Source organism: Lissotriton helveticus, chromosome 6 (assembly GCF_964261635.1).
Source record: "Lissotriton helveticus chromosome 6, aLisHel1.1, whole genome shotgun sequence".
Classification (NCBI taxonomy): Eukaryota; Metazoa; Chordata; class Amphibia; order Caudata; family Salamandridae; genus Lissotriton; species Lissotriton helveticus.
The window spans coordinates 1,834,816,453-1,834,830,817 of NC_136067.1; the positions used below are offsets into that span (position 1 = coordinate 1,834,816,453).

A 14,365-nucleotide genomic window follows, 5' to 3' on the forward strand; every position below is an offset into this window, starting at 1 on the left:
GATTCGGTAAATATACCGATTCGGTAAATATACCGATTCGGTAAATATACCGATTCGGTAAAATACCGAATCGGTATATTTACCGAATCCGTAAATCTAGATGTACGTGGCACTTAAACTAGTGCCACAGGTCCTTAAGAATTAGTTATTTACCATGAAATACTATTTCATGGTAAATAACGAATTCCTGTGTACATGAACATCTGTGCATGTACACCTGTGCCATGTGGCACACATACATGCCCTAAGAGCTTGTATGTGTGCCACATGGCACACAAGCCAGAATCAGGGGTGCAACAGGGTGTCAAAGTGACACCCTGTCCCCCTTCACAATTCGGTATTTTTACCGAATCGGTATTTATCGATTCGGTAATTGCCATTGATTCCTATGGGCCTCAGGGCACATAGGAATCAATGGCAATTACCGAATCTGTAAATACCGATTTGGTAATTACCGAATCTTAACGATTCGGTAATTTTTAAAGAATATTTACCTACATAGCATTTACCGATTTGTAAATACCGAATCGGTAAAATTCGGTATTTACGAATCGGTAAATGCCATTTACCTACATCTAGCCCAAAGAGTATTGCATACTGCCAAACTGCTTCCTTTACCTGACCCACATATGGTAGTAGCTTTACCTCGTATAGGTACTATTCTTTGTTATTGCAGTATCACATTCACAAGTATTCATGTGAATCTTTCAGCTGTGGGAGCTCCCTATCTCCGCATCAGAGCCACGGTATTACGTCGAAATCTTCGACCACAATATTTAGAAAACTACGGGGCATATTTACAAGCCCCTACAGGCACATCACATTTTATGACGTTCCTGTGGCGATAGGGGCTTCGCCTTATTTACAAGGCAGCGTTAAGCCACTTAACGCTGCCTTGTAAATAAAGCGGTACAAAAGGGGGTGGTGATGGACGGAGCATCTGAACCAATCAAACACTCACACCCAGTCAAAAGATCTGGGCTTAATCCATCACCGTTCTTTAGCCCACTCTGCCACCCCAGTTCAGACATGGCCATATGCAAATCAGTCTGATCCTGTGCCTCATGGGAACAGTCCAGCCCGAAATGCCAAGCCATGCCTTCCCTGGACCAGAAACAAGCTTCCTAGGACAGGTTTCTGGAATTTCAGTCGTCTTCAGCCAGGCTTACTTGAATCCAGTGGCAAAGTGAGCAAGGGACTCACGTCTGAGCATACCCTGCCAACTTATGGCGAACAAAGCCTTGTAAATAAGGCCTCTTTTACAGTGTGAGGGGCTGGGCAGACGTATCCCCATCTGAAATGTTGGTCCCTTCCTATGCAATTTTGTCATGTTTACTTATCTCTGGCCATAGGGTCTGCTTATGAATTGCACACCAGCAATTTCCACTGTCTGCCTCCCCTCCCCTCCACTATCAACACTACCTTGGGACAGCACTTGAAATTGCAGTGAGCGGGATAGACGAAGATCCCCTGGAACTTTGAGCTGAATAAATCGGAACGGACATTTGTGTAGGCCTCACCTTGCCTCATCTCTTCATTTTTTTTCTAATTAGGGACTCTATTTAGGTGTTATTTCTTGGTGAATCCGATATTTTGATTTGAAAACTGTCTATGTGTGGCACAGACGGAAAGCCTTCAAATTGTCAGTAAACTATCCTGAAATGTGAGGCTATCGGAAAAATGCAAGCAGCCGGAAATGAAATGTGTACATTCCAATCGTTTTTTCACGGACGAGGACAGACACTGTTTTGGTCTTTTTTTCATACATTTCTCCAGAGTTATTCCTTCCGAATCCTTAGCTATTGATTGTTATTAAGGGGATTCCCAAACTTGTGTTTTTTGCCGCCCTCCCCCTTTTTGTCGCCCTAGGCAGCCGCCTAGGCTTGCCTAATGGTAGAAACGGCCCTGACGGTCGTACAATTGTACTAATCTAGTTACGGGAAATTAAATGGGTGTGACAATTCCGATCATAAAATGTTTCCAGACAAACCTAAAAACCATTTAGAGGGACGTGTGCATTTTATGTTTTGAGATAGACATGGGTGGCATTCGATGACGCCATCCATCTGGCACTCACAACGTAATGGTTGGCTGGTACATTACAGAGGGGACAATTATTAGCCAATAACCCAACCCGGCGCACCCTTTAAACTTCCAAAGTCCAGGGGCACAAAACAGTAAAAACATCATCAAGATCGAGATAACACGCAACCAAACACCACGTAGGAGCAGTCAATAGACTCAGAAAAAGACACCAAACGCAAGCAATCTCGTATTTAAGTGCACTCCACTGCAGTTATTTTTCACACCCCAGAAGACAGTCACATATTGTCAGGGTTTGAAGTGGGATTAAAAAACCTGGTTCGGGGGGGGTGGGGGGGGGGGCTCTCAAAGGGGCGTAGCCAATGTAATTAAGGGAGTGGCTTAAAAACAAGTTATAAATCTGAGCTTAGCACAAAGTGCTGCCCACTTGTATTTAGCTGTGTTTGTCATTGCATCCAGATATATGATACAAGTAAAATCATACCTTCAACACGTCAGGACTATTGGCTTAGTCAATGGTTGTTAGTTGCATAAGATAAATAAGCAGCAACTATGGCTTGTGTATAATATTGAAAAAGCTTCCACTTAAAGCGCTGGTGACACTACGACAACGTTGCGGCTATTGATTTTCAAAAAGAGAAGGGAAATCCAGAGAGAAAATTACTCATTTTAAAGGATTTCCCTTACCCTACAATGGTCACCTGGCATGACGTCATGCCGTAACTTCTCCACTAGAGAGAAGTGAGCAGTGTGAGCACACGTACATAGATGAGCCTGCTGTCACTGCAGTTCGGAAGAAGACCGCCTGGTCCAGGGCACGAAACTGGGCCCGATAGAGACCCATTTTGAGGCCCCCTTTAAAAAACTGCCTTTGTTCAGCACCGGTGAGACCAGGCCCACTTAAAGCCCTGCATATTGGTGAAAGTGTTGTAGAATACTGACAAAAGTAAAAGAAACTGCATCTTAAACAAGTAATACGTTTTTTGTGGTTTTGAGATCCTACTTTGGAGTGAGAGTAAAGAATGCTAAATTGCAACATTTGATGGTAACAACACTTCGGTCTACCATTTATGCTTCAAGGAAGGACTATGGGAGAACCATATCCATATCTACCTGTCCATGGGACAGGTTTCTTCATGAGTCGTCTTGTCCTGTATAAAAATCTGCTTGTCCCTTTGCTTATACGTAGTGTGGTGGCAAATTATGGCGGCATTCTCATTATATAATAGCTCTGATAATAGCCTCTCTGATTATGCTAGGGCTCATAGTATAGTACGCTTTGAATACCAACCAATCACTTATTTCACCACCTTTCTGAAGATCGACATACTGGGGCTGGAGTTAGCGTTAAGTAATAGTTCCAGGGTTGGAATGCCCTTTTGAGTCTGTGTAAACCTACTAACTTGCATGTTTTAGGGATTTCACAAGCTCTACTGTAATATTTTCCCATACTGAGAAAGGTTGGTAACTTATTCCTGACAAGGGCAGAGGTTCCAAGAATGGGAAAAAAGCGGTTGGAGGAAAAGTGAACTTGTAAACTCTCAGCAGATTTTCGCATGAGCAAATCTAAACGTGCATATTTGCACGTGCTAAAACGCAGTTCACAAATATTTTCTAGGCGTACCATTTCCTGGCCTCCTTCTGTAAATTCATGAAAGCCGTACACCTGCATTAAAGAAAGGAAATATACAGTGGGTGCACTTTTGTGACTTTCTGTAAGAATTGGGTCCCTAATTAAGTCAGGCGTTAACCAAGACCTTTTGTTTTTATTTAAAATCTATCTGTCTATATGGCGGCTGGCTTTACTGTGAGTGACGGCATTCTACAAGTAGCATATCGGTGCGCCCAGTAGTTTTGTTCAGTGCCAGGGCCTACTGTGGCAATTGTGTTTTATGAGACTAAATAATCTTTTTACCAATGTGTGTTAGAATGGTGAGGGCCCAGCAACTTTAACAAAAATTAATTTTTGCTAAAACATATTAAAAAAAGACAAGCATTGACAAAAAGAAAAGGTTAACCACCGTCAGACCTATTAGCTTTGCCAATGCCATTTTATTTTCATGTTTCACATAATCTTGTTGAAATTGATTACAATGATTTTCCATTATGAATATTTTGAAAAATAATTGCTTCAACACATTACTAAATGATGCTTCAAAGAAATAGTACATAAAAATTCACTGTAGTATTGTTTTACCTCGTTGCATTGTTTTGTGAACCTTTTACTTTGAAAGCGAAGAATAATCAAACTTGCTTTTAAGCTTCTGAAAATATTTGCATCTAATCAGAGAGCATTCTATGAGAATCATTTGTAGCCTCATATTGTTAAACTTTGCAAACGTGTGTACACATTTTTATACTGGAACCACTGTCAGTAGTGCAGTCCAAACTTCGAACATTTCATAAGAGCACGCTCACCCTAAAAATAAAGGCTTTGCATTAATGAACCATATTTACAAGTTCGAACAACTTTAACTTATGGATATAAATATGACCTTAACTGCAGACAATGCCCTTCCCAGATCTATAATGTGGTAGTGTAAATTGGCAGCCAAAGTTTCTGTGCTACAGGGGACTGTGCCTACTTGTCCCAAGGACAAAATAAACATGAACATTGGTTTTCCTCGACTCAAACATTATGTCCTAGGCGTAAAACACTACATGTCTTTGATCTGCGCCAATTCAAGCCGGAGGATTTCCTCTGAAAACAATCTTCCTCGATGAAAACAACTAGGTCCGAGTCAAATACTAAAAAACGTACAGAGGAGTCCAAATCATGGTGCCCAACAACTCGGCAAGCAGTTAGTTGCCAAGGACATTCAGACTTTGCAGGCCTTTATCTTTGGTGCAAGTGGGCAGCAGTTAAGATACACAAATTGCATGATGTAGCAGCCAATTGTCTTAAAAAAAAAAAAAGGCAAAATGCGATTATGTGCGGATTTACACTGGCTGAACAAGAACATTCTGGTGGATTGCCACCTGTTGACGAAAATTCAAGAGATGTTAGTGGCAATAGGTAGAGCCACATATTTTTCCGTCATCGAATTAAAATCGAAGAACCATCAAGTTTCTTTGTAACCATGTTCTCAATATGTGACTATGTTTGTAACACCCTTTGGGGCCTTTACATTTCTGAGATCACCTTTTGGCCTAGCATCAGCTGCTAGTGTTTTCCAGAAATTGATGGACTCTGTGTTGTGTTTAAAGGCATCAGGGGTGTACAGGCCTTTCAAGCCGAAATACTGATTTATGGAAAGGACATCGTTGAACACCATGCCCCACTGGAGACTGTTCTTGGTAGTTTGAAAAAGAGGGGTATGACAGTATCCAAAGAAAAGCATAACTTTCTTGTAAAGGAACTAGACTGTTTAGGTCACACCGTTAATGTTGATGGGACAAAACCAAAAAAAGATCTCCTTGACGCCATCAGGAAGGCACCACTGCCTACTGACAAAGACTCACGGAGGTTGTTTCTAGGACTCAGTGAGTAATATGCACGCTTTGCCCAAGGCTATGCTCTCTATGTTGAACCTTTGAGATGTCTTATTCAAAACAAGCATTTGCAGTGCAATAGGTCTTGCGTTTGCGAGAGTTTAAGCTATTGGCATTGTAAATAACAAGGTTTTTTATTTATGTGTTTTCAAAACCAACACATATATAAAAGGCATTGCCATTTCTAATGCCAATAGTTCAAACTCTTGCAATGTGAGACCACTTTCCTAGTGATCACGCCCCTTTCTTTAGACACTGCTCACCGTAGTCAGGTTACAGCGAGCTGCGTCTAAAGAAAGGGACGCGGCCACAATTAAAGTGAAAGTACGTCACAGGATGCTTTTATTAACAACAAGAAAACATTTGTTCACAAACAAATGGGTTTTTGGGGGTAAAAGGGCCTCATGCTGTGCTTCACTTTAATGGTGGGCATGCCCATTTTTTTTTTAAACGTGGCTCACTGTAACCTGAATACTGCAGCAGCGTCTAAAGAAAGGGGCGCGGCCACTATGTAAGTGAAAGCATGGTATGGGGGCTTTCACTGAAGAAAAAAATGTTTCGTAGTGCGGCCGCTAAAGTTAAAGCGGACTGCGGTGCCAAATTAAATAAATAAGCGCGGCTGCTATAGTTAAAGCGGACCGGAGTTAGCAATTAAAATAAAAGTGGGCAGCGTGCTGCTTGTAGGAAAGCACGTAGTGGGTTGCATAGGGCCAAATCATTGCAGAAAATAGTGCTCATAACCTAGATAAAGCAGACTGTGTACCAAGACAAGTAAAAAGTCCAATCCTCATGGGAGGTTAAAAATACAGACAAGGCGTTACTAAGGAGAGACTACTAAGCCAATTCATGAATGAAAAGCAATGATTTAGAAAGGACAGTAACAGGAGCCAATTGAATACATGGGCGGATCTTCAAGTCCACACCTGAATACAACATGCCTCGCAAAGCAGAGCATGCGCTGACAAAGCTCGACCTAAAAAGGAGAAGTTCATTTGGACAGAGGAGCCGGATAAAGCTTTTCAAGTAATTAAGGATATGATTGTCACTGCACCAGCGTTACAGCCTTTCTGCAGTATTGACAAGAGTGCAGTTATAGTGGGTGCCAGTTCTGTTGGCCTGGGTGCAGTACTTACTCAGTCACATTGTGGTAAAGAGCAAACTATAGCTTTCAAATCATGTACCCTGAACAAATCTGAAACTCACCACAGAACAGATGTTAGCGATAGAAAAATTCAAAATTTGCCTTTGCGGAAATAGTTTTGAATTGGTCACCGAAAACAAACCTTTGATTTATTTAAAGAATGAAAATGGAACAGATTCAGCTACACTACTTAGGCTGCCACCTAAATTACAAGAGTATCATTTTAACGTGAGGTATATTTCGGGCGGGAACAATTACAGAGCGGATTGACGATCTTGTTTGCCTATTAACCCCTTCGACGCTGATGACGAGCTGGGCTCGTCATGAGGTAGCCTCCTCGCACGCTCATGACGAGCCCAGCTCGTCACGTAAAGTGCGCTTTTAAAAAAGTCAGCGTACGAGCGGAATTCCGCCCGCACGCATGCGGTTAAGAATGTAGGTGATTGTGAGTTAAGTCAAGACACGGAGTGTGCGGTGTCTGTCATGGATGCCTCACAACACACTATGGTATGTATCTCCGAGAATAAAATGGATGTTCGCCTATGTCAAGGACATGGAACTTTCTTGGGGTAAAAAGACATATTTTAGAAGGCTGGCCACCGGTGAGAAATCTGCAGAAAAGTATGGTGCCTTATGAACAAGTTTCTGCAAAACCGTCTGTAGAAAATGGTCTGGTAACTAGGTAAAATTGGTTTATACCACCTGAAAGTTTGAAAGACAAGGTGATATGTGTGGCGCATGAAGGGCATCCTGGAGTATCTGCAATTAAAAAGTTACTCAGAAAACATTATTGGTGGCCGGGCATGGATGCTTGTGTTGAGCAGTTTGTAAATAAGTGTCTGGAACGTTTGGTATCGGACAAGCACTGGAAACTCAACATACATAAATAAGGCTAGTACCAAACCTCTACCTGAGCAACCTTGGATCAAAGTGGCCATAGTATTTTACAGAACCATTTCATATGTTTCCACGGAACATGAAATTTTTGATTGTACCAACAGATTATTACTCTAAATGGATATCTTATGAATTTGTTCTACTGAGGCAGTTATTAAATTCTTAGAGAAAAAGTGTTCATTTATGAGGGAATCCGAAAAATACATGGTTTATGACAATGGCACTAATTTGGTGTCCCCAAAAAATTATATAATTTCTGGAAAAATATGAGATTAAGCAAGAAAGAACCCCCCTATACTTTCCGGCAGCCAATAGATTAGTAAAGAGATACACTAAATTCTTCTAAAAAGGTATTCAAACCGCATTCACTTCCAATCTACCTGTACGCAGGTATCTGCGTAAGAAGGTTTGGAACTATCTGAACACACCCCATTCTACCACTGTTTTCTCACCTTTCTTTTTACAGAGAGGAAGAGATGCAAGAACTAATCTTGCTCCCAGTTGTGCTGCTTTCTCTCGTCAACATTTGGCTGAGAAGGGTTTGAAATCTCACTCTAGCGTGGATGAATGTGTCAGTGAGAATTTTACACATAAACATAAAAAGGCTGAGCGTGAATTTGCGCAGTTCCTCAAAACAATTTGATACAGGAGAATAGGTGTTCGTAAAAAATAACGGTTAATGGAAAGTCAAATTTCTCATGAATTGTAAGTCACACGTTCTGCTGTTTTGCTTAAAAATTGTGGATGATGGCACAAAGGAGCGATTGTAAGTACCAAACCATTCCAGAAGGAGTTAACAGAGAAAAAGACGCTTGTTATGATAGTGACAGAAGTAGTTGTATGACATGGGATGTAGGTGTAGAGGTAAAAGACTTTACTTCTGGCAGTGTTACCACACATTCCATGTATCAGCCTGCTATTCATATTCCTGAATGTGTCAATGTAAATGATATGAATTAATCTGAAACTCACACAGAGTCAAGTTACCAGGAAGCGAGTGATGAGGTTGAAGAGTCAGTGATCTCAACCCTAAAGTTTCTAATTCTTCTACTTCCGATTCCACGGGCAATGGTAATAGAAGGAAAACTGTGTTGCCTGTAAAATACAATTATTATTTGTATTAGGTGATACTGTGTATTCTCATTTTTCACTTTATTGCTTTTGTTTTTACAGCTCGGTTTGCACATTTATCTTATGGTGTATGTATTTTCACTCTCTTGTTTTGTTAAGAAAGGGAGATGTATTGGGGCTTTGTATTATTCATATGCAGGTGTTCCTTATGTGTACGTGTCTTCATACAGGTTTACTTTTGGCTGTGGATTATGTTGCCCTGGTTGCTGCTGTTGTCCACCTGACATCCCAACTGGATGATAGGCTTGGACAATTTTATGATTACTTTAATGTGGTTTCTTGCCGCAGTTAGATGGGTTCTTTTTGGTGAGGTCTTGCTCGTGCTGCGCTGATCTTCCTGGTCTGCCTCTGGTCTGGTCAGCTTCAGATGTCGCCAAATGTTGTAAATAGATTAGGTAGGCAGCAGGACACATCTTCAGTTATTAAGATGGATTTATTAAGTTAGACAGGATAAGACAGCAAAGCAGTAAAACCCCACAGCTGACTAGACCAACTGCCAAGGCTGGAATCCCCACACACCAGATAGAACACACTTAGTAGAAGATAGAAACACTAAGAAAGGACTAACTACAGACACCAAGTAGCCATATTGGACCAAGTAAGAATATACAACAGACAGCAGCGTTTCGAGAGGCTCCTGTCTGCTCTTCGTGTTATTGGACAACTCTCGACCACACAAATAAACCTGTTGAGTTAGTTGTTCCAGTTCTGTTGCGTGCGATTATACTTTTTTTCTACATTACACACACCGGCCCCTTTCAGTTTCTCTCTTCTTTACTGGGATTCACGGCAAGAGGCTTTCTGTGAGCATGCTGCAGTATCATATCACACAAGTTAAAAGGGCTTGTTTAATGTAAACAAAGAGGGGGGGTGAATACAGAAAATGACACTACACCACCCTTTTTGGACCCAAAAGTAAATATTTCGAATAAAGGGGCTCGGTGATCATTTCATTCACGGTGTGCGCCTTATAAAGTCTCTGGGCCCAAAATAGAATATAAAGGAGAAACTGTATGCAAGTGCAAAACGAAACTAGTAAAGACGTGCACATAGATCCAACGCACGCGGTGTGCAATTTGGAGCTCTCCGTCCAGAATAAACTTTGGCTGTCAGATCCCAGGGATTGGCCCACGGACACTAAACACACAGAAGGGAGGAGAGTAAGTACACTGGCGTTGACTGGATGATTCAAGAGGTTGGTAATCTCAGACGGTTCTGATAGTGAACAATCCACTCTTGGGTTGTAATACAGCATATACAATAAACAGGGTCGAATGGCCTCGCACAGACATAAAAATACGTTCAAGTACAAGCAGTTCTCTATATGCAAATGACCAGTGAATAATAAGGATGGTTGTGCGCACACAAATGTATGTATGGCCTACACTCTGGAAAATAAGTTGTGCCTGGAGGCAGCAGTCGGAAGCAGTTGTAGAGGGGGAAGTGAACTGGCCCAAAGGGGGAAGTGAAATGGTCCGGGAGGGAGGTGGCGGGGGGGGGGTCTGACGTGTGCATTGAACAGGGTGACCTTATCCTGCCAGACGTGAGAGGCACGCTGATGGCAGGGGAGACACAGATACCGGTAAAAAGGGCTACTATGATGATGGCGGGGGGGGGGGGGGGGGGGTGGCATACGAGATTAGATGATGCTTGCTCAGTGAAAGATGCAGCGAATGATACTTCATTGCTGGTAAGACACTGTACCAATTGTAACGGCGGTATATTCATCTCGGGTAAGAGTAGTATGCAGATGCCAGCATGTTGTACAATGATGCTGGCCTAGTAAATACACTGCTGCTTGCAAGGGGGAGCACCAGAAATGACACCGATAGTAATATTACACTGATATCTTGATTCAAGTACATGGGCGCATTGATGTTGGTAGTAGGCATGCTAATGTCAGTAAGGCACAGTGATGCTGGTAACACTGATACTGACGGATAACGTAGTGGTAACTCCATGCTGGGAGGGAAGGTTGTAAAACTGCTGCAGGGAGGAGTATGCAGAACCTGGATGGGTGACAGCGCTTGGGAATGTCCTGAAAAATAATGGTTACCTGTTGTCCTTCATGCGGCCCTGGGTCCTAGTGCCTCCCACAGGGCTCGTGGCTCATGCTGGGCGAGTCGGGCTTCCCTCCTCCGCTCTCGGCTGGCAGCAACTCAAGCACGCACCCCGAGCCGCCGCCAACGCTGCTGGAGGAGCCCGGGAGGAGGCGCGGCTTCTCCCCCTCCCATGGAGTCCCGATGGCTGAGCCTGGCCGGGGCGGGAGGAGGAGGAGGGTCGGCGGCGCTGACTGCTTCGCTGGACTCTCCCCCTTGTCCTCCAATTCGCACTATAATGCGGGTTTTGATTGGTCGCAGTGCCGTGGCTGCCAGCGAACCAGGAGCTGGCAGCATCACCCCCACGCGCCCACCGGCGGCAGCATCATCAGAGGAGCGGCGTGAGGGGAGGGGGAGCGGAAGCAGGGTCAGAGTGCCGCGAGGCGCCGTGCAGCGCGCGGCCGGGCGCCTGTGTCACGAGTTTATTCCGTCACGGCCCCGCTGTCCGGGAGTGGCGGTTTGGCCCCGCGCTGGTCCCTAGACCTGGCTCCTGCGCTGCTCATCTCCAGGCTACGCTCTCGCGGGGTAGCTCATTTCCACGGCTCTGCCCCTGAGGCGCCGAAGCTCATTTGGCTCTCTTCCACGCAGCTGCTCATCCTCTGTTCCTCGGAAGCGGCAGCTCACTCTGGAGATTTGCTTTTGGGAAGCAGTCGTAGGACGCCCCCGGTTCGAACCAGCTCCCTCGCATCCTTACTCTCACCATTTATTTATTTATGCGTTTTTATATAGCGCGGACTTTACCCGAAGGTGTCAGAGCGCTTTACAATAGAAACAGAACTGATACATGAGAACATTACAGGTGAACAAATTACAAAAGCAAACGCTAAGTTACATGAGGCAAAAGTGACAATTGTGAGCAAACAAAATACACGAGGTAGTAAACGGTGCATTACAGGAGGAAAAAGTGACATGTGTGCAGGTTACAAAAGCGAAAGTACAAATAGAGGTATAATACTGCAATAAATGGAGGACACTCAAACACAAGAACAAACGTTACTCAGGCAATGGTGGCACTTGTGCAAGTATCGAAAGCAAACAAAATGTAAGAAGTAGTAAACAGTGTGTTACAAGAGAAAAGTGACGTGTGCATGTTACAAAAGAGTACCAAACACAGGTAAAAGGGTAGTACTACAATAAATGGCAGACTCTCAAACCGCAGGAACACACTGGGAAGGCACTTCCATAGTCATGGGGAATAGACATTTTCTATACTAAAAAGTCTTCCTTCAGATAATAGAGAGGGCATGAATCAACTTTGGAAGTGTCTTTGAAGGAGGAGAACTTTGAGGTCAGTTTTGAAGGCCTGGGAGGAGGTGGTGGTCCGGAGCTGAGGCGGAAGTGAGTTCCAGATTCGCGATGCGTTGCGCTTTATTCGGCCGTGCGCCTTGTATTGGGTTATTTCTCGATTGAGATTGTTTGTGAGGCTCCAATGAGGGACTCGTATGTAATAGCCTTCAATGATTTTGCTTAAATCTCCATAGCTGCCAGGGTTTTCAGATTGCTTATGTGTGACATTTGCGTTATTTCAGTACCCTTATGAGTGACATTCAACTACCTTAGAGTGACACTTATCACACGTAAAACCAAGCAATGAAGTGCATTGAAGCAAATAAATATCAGAAATTGCACTCTTTTTAAGCAAAGTGAACCGCTAATATATCTTGAAAATGCTGCGAAACCCCTGGAATGGACGGTTATCTGTTTATAACATTAAATCGGTGCATGCCAGGATGCTCCCTATCGAGGGCTTTAAGGGGAATGAAAAAACTGGGTGGTCTCTCATAGGGTTTTGACCAATGTAAATCAAATCAAGCTTTATTTGGTGGAGCGGGTGGCGACTACGGCAGTCAGATCCGGCTGCGGCAGTGACGAGGGGTGGGCTGGGAGCCCCCCTCGGGGCGCACAGTAGACCCCACAGTCAGGAGGTGGCTGGTGGGGTGAGTCAAGGCATCCCCCTGGGGGGCCCCCCTCCCTGATTTGTGGAGCCTGCGGGGGCGCTTTTCATCTGGCTGGGGGCCTCTTCACGGGGACATACTCAAGGCGTTTGGCCTTTGACTTGTAACGGGTCTGGCCTCACGAAACCACGGAGGAGTGCGTGGAGCGAGTGCCTGTTGACCGGCACCGTCGTGGTCCTGCTGGGGGCATGGAGGAGGGCCGGGGCCCCCCGAGGGGTGACCCATTCTGGAGCGGGACGATTGTGGGAGCTCAAGTGGAGGCCTTGACGGGACTGGAGCACCCACTAAGGGCCTGGAGGGGTGAAGAGGTTCGGCGCATCTAATAGCTGGAATCCGACAGGCTGCTATGGGGAGGTCTGCTCATATCCGGAGTCGGGGCGCTGGTGATCGGTAGGGCTGCACACACGGAGAGGGACTTGGCCCGCTGCCTATGATGACGAGAGGTGGTAGCGGTGGTACCACTACAAAACATGGTCCCATGGACAAATATGCGGGGCCGGGTGGAGGAGCCGGGGCGGCAGGGGGCCATCCCAGCCCAGGGCCGGATAACGCAGCACTGATGGCAGCCATAACTCAATCCAGAGACATGTTGGATGCGAAAATATGGGCTCTGGGAGCGGATGTTACATTTCTGTGTCAAGACTTGCACAACGCTGTGGCCCGCATTACCGAGGCAGAAACCAGGATTTCAGGGGTAGAGGATGACATGGTGGCCCTGAAACGTAAGGTCGCAAGTATGGAAAGTATCCAGAAAAACCTGGCGCTCCGGGCTGAGGATGCGGAAGGGCGGGCCCGGCGGAATAATCTACGCTTTGTGGGCCTTCCGGAGGGTTGCGATAAGGGCAGCATGGAGAAATTCTTGGCCCAGTGGTTGGAGAGCTGGCTCCCCCCGGACTCCCTCTCGAGATGCTTTGTGATAGAGCGGGCACACGGGGCTTTGGTCCAGAAGCCGCCCATGGGGTCCCGTCCTCGGCCTGTGATTGCTAAGCTATTGAACTATCATGACCGAGATGTCATTTTGCAGCAGGCGCGGGCGAAGGAGCCTCTTATGTACGACAACCAACGGTTCCATATTTTTACGGATTATACGAGACTTGTGCAACAGCAGCGGCAGTCATTTACAGCAGCAAAGGCAAGACTCCGGGATCTCAAGCTTCCTTATGCGTTGCTTTATCCTGCTTGCCTGCGGGTGGTATTTCAGTCTCGCACTCATTTTTTTGACACTCCAAAAGAGGTCTTTCAATGGACTGATGAGACAGTGAAAGTAAGAGTGCACACCCCGTCGGGCCTTGACTCAGGCTCCTCACAGAATGAGGCCCGCCCACGCACAGCCCCGTGGCCGAGAGGGGATAGGATCTGGCGTTCCAGATCCAGGAGACGCTCAAACTCAGGGAGGCCATGGAAGCGACTGGAGGCGCCCCTGATCCCCAAATAGTGGATCCTTGAACATTAAGCGCATGGACAGGGAGGGATTGGATGTCATTGTGATCTGCTGTGCTTGGTTTACCTCGAGCACCACTGTGGTGCGCCCCCTTTTGAGGGGGTTGGTGGCATGCATACCTTACAGGACATGCTGTTTCTACTGAATGTGGGATGGGGGGGAGAAG

At 45.2% G+C, this 14,365-nt stretch overlaps 1 protein-coding gene across 1 annotated transcript in view; it reads right to left on the reverse strand.

The window, feature by feature from the left end:
* The window catches only part of LPGAT1 (lysophosphatidylglycerol acyltransferase 1), a 492,793-nt gene extending 481,470 nt beyond the window's left edge, over positions 1–11,323 (reverse strand). Inside the window, exon 1 of the mRNA XM_078649741.1 lies at positions 10,761–11,323. The gene's annotated coding sequence lies outside the window, so the exon portion shown is untranslated. The remainder of the gene's footprint in view (positions 1–10,760) is intronic.
* Positions 11,324–14,365: the final 3,042 nt, after the last annotated feature.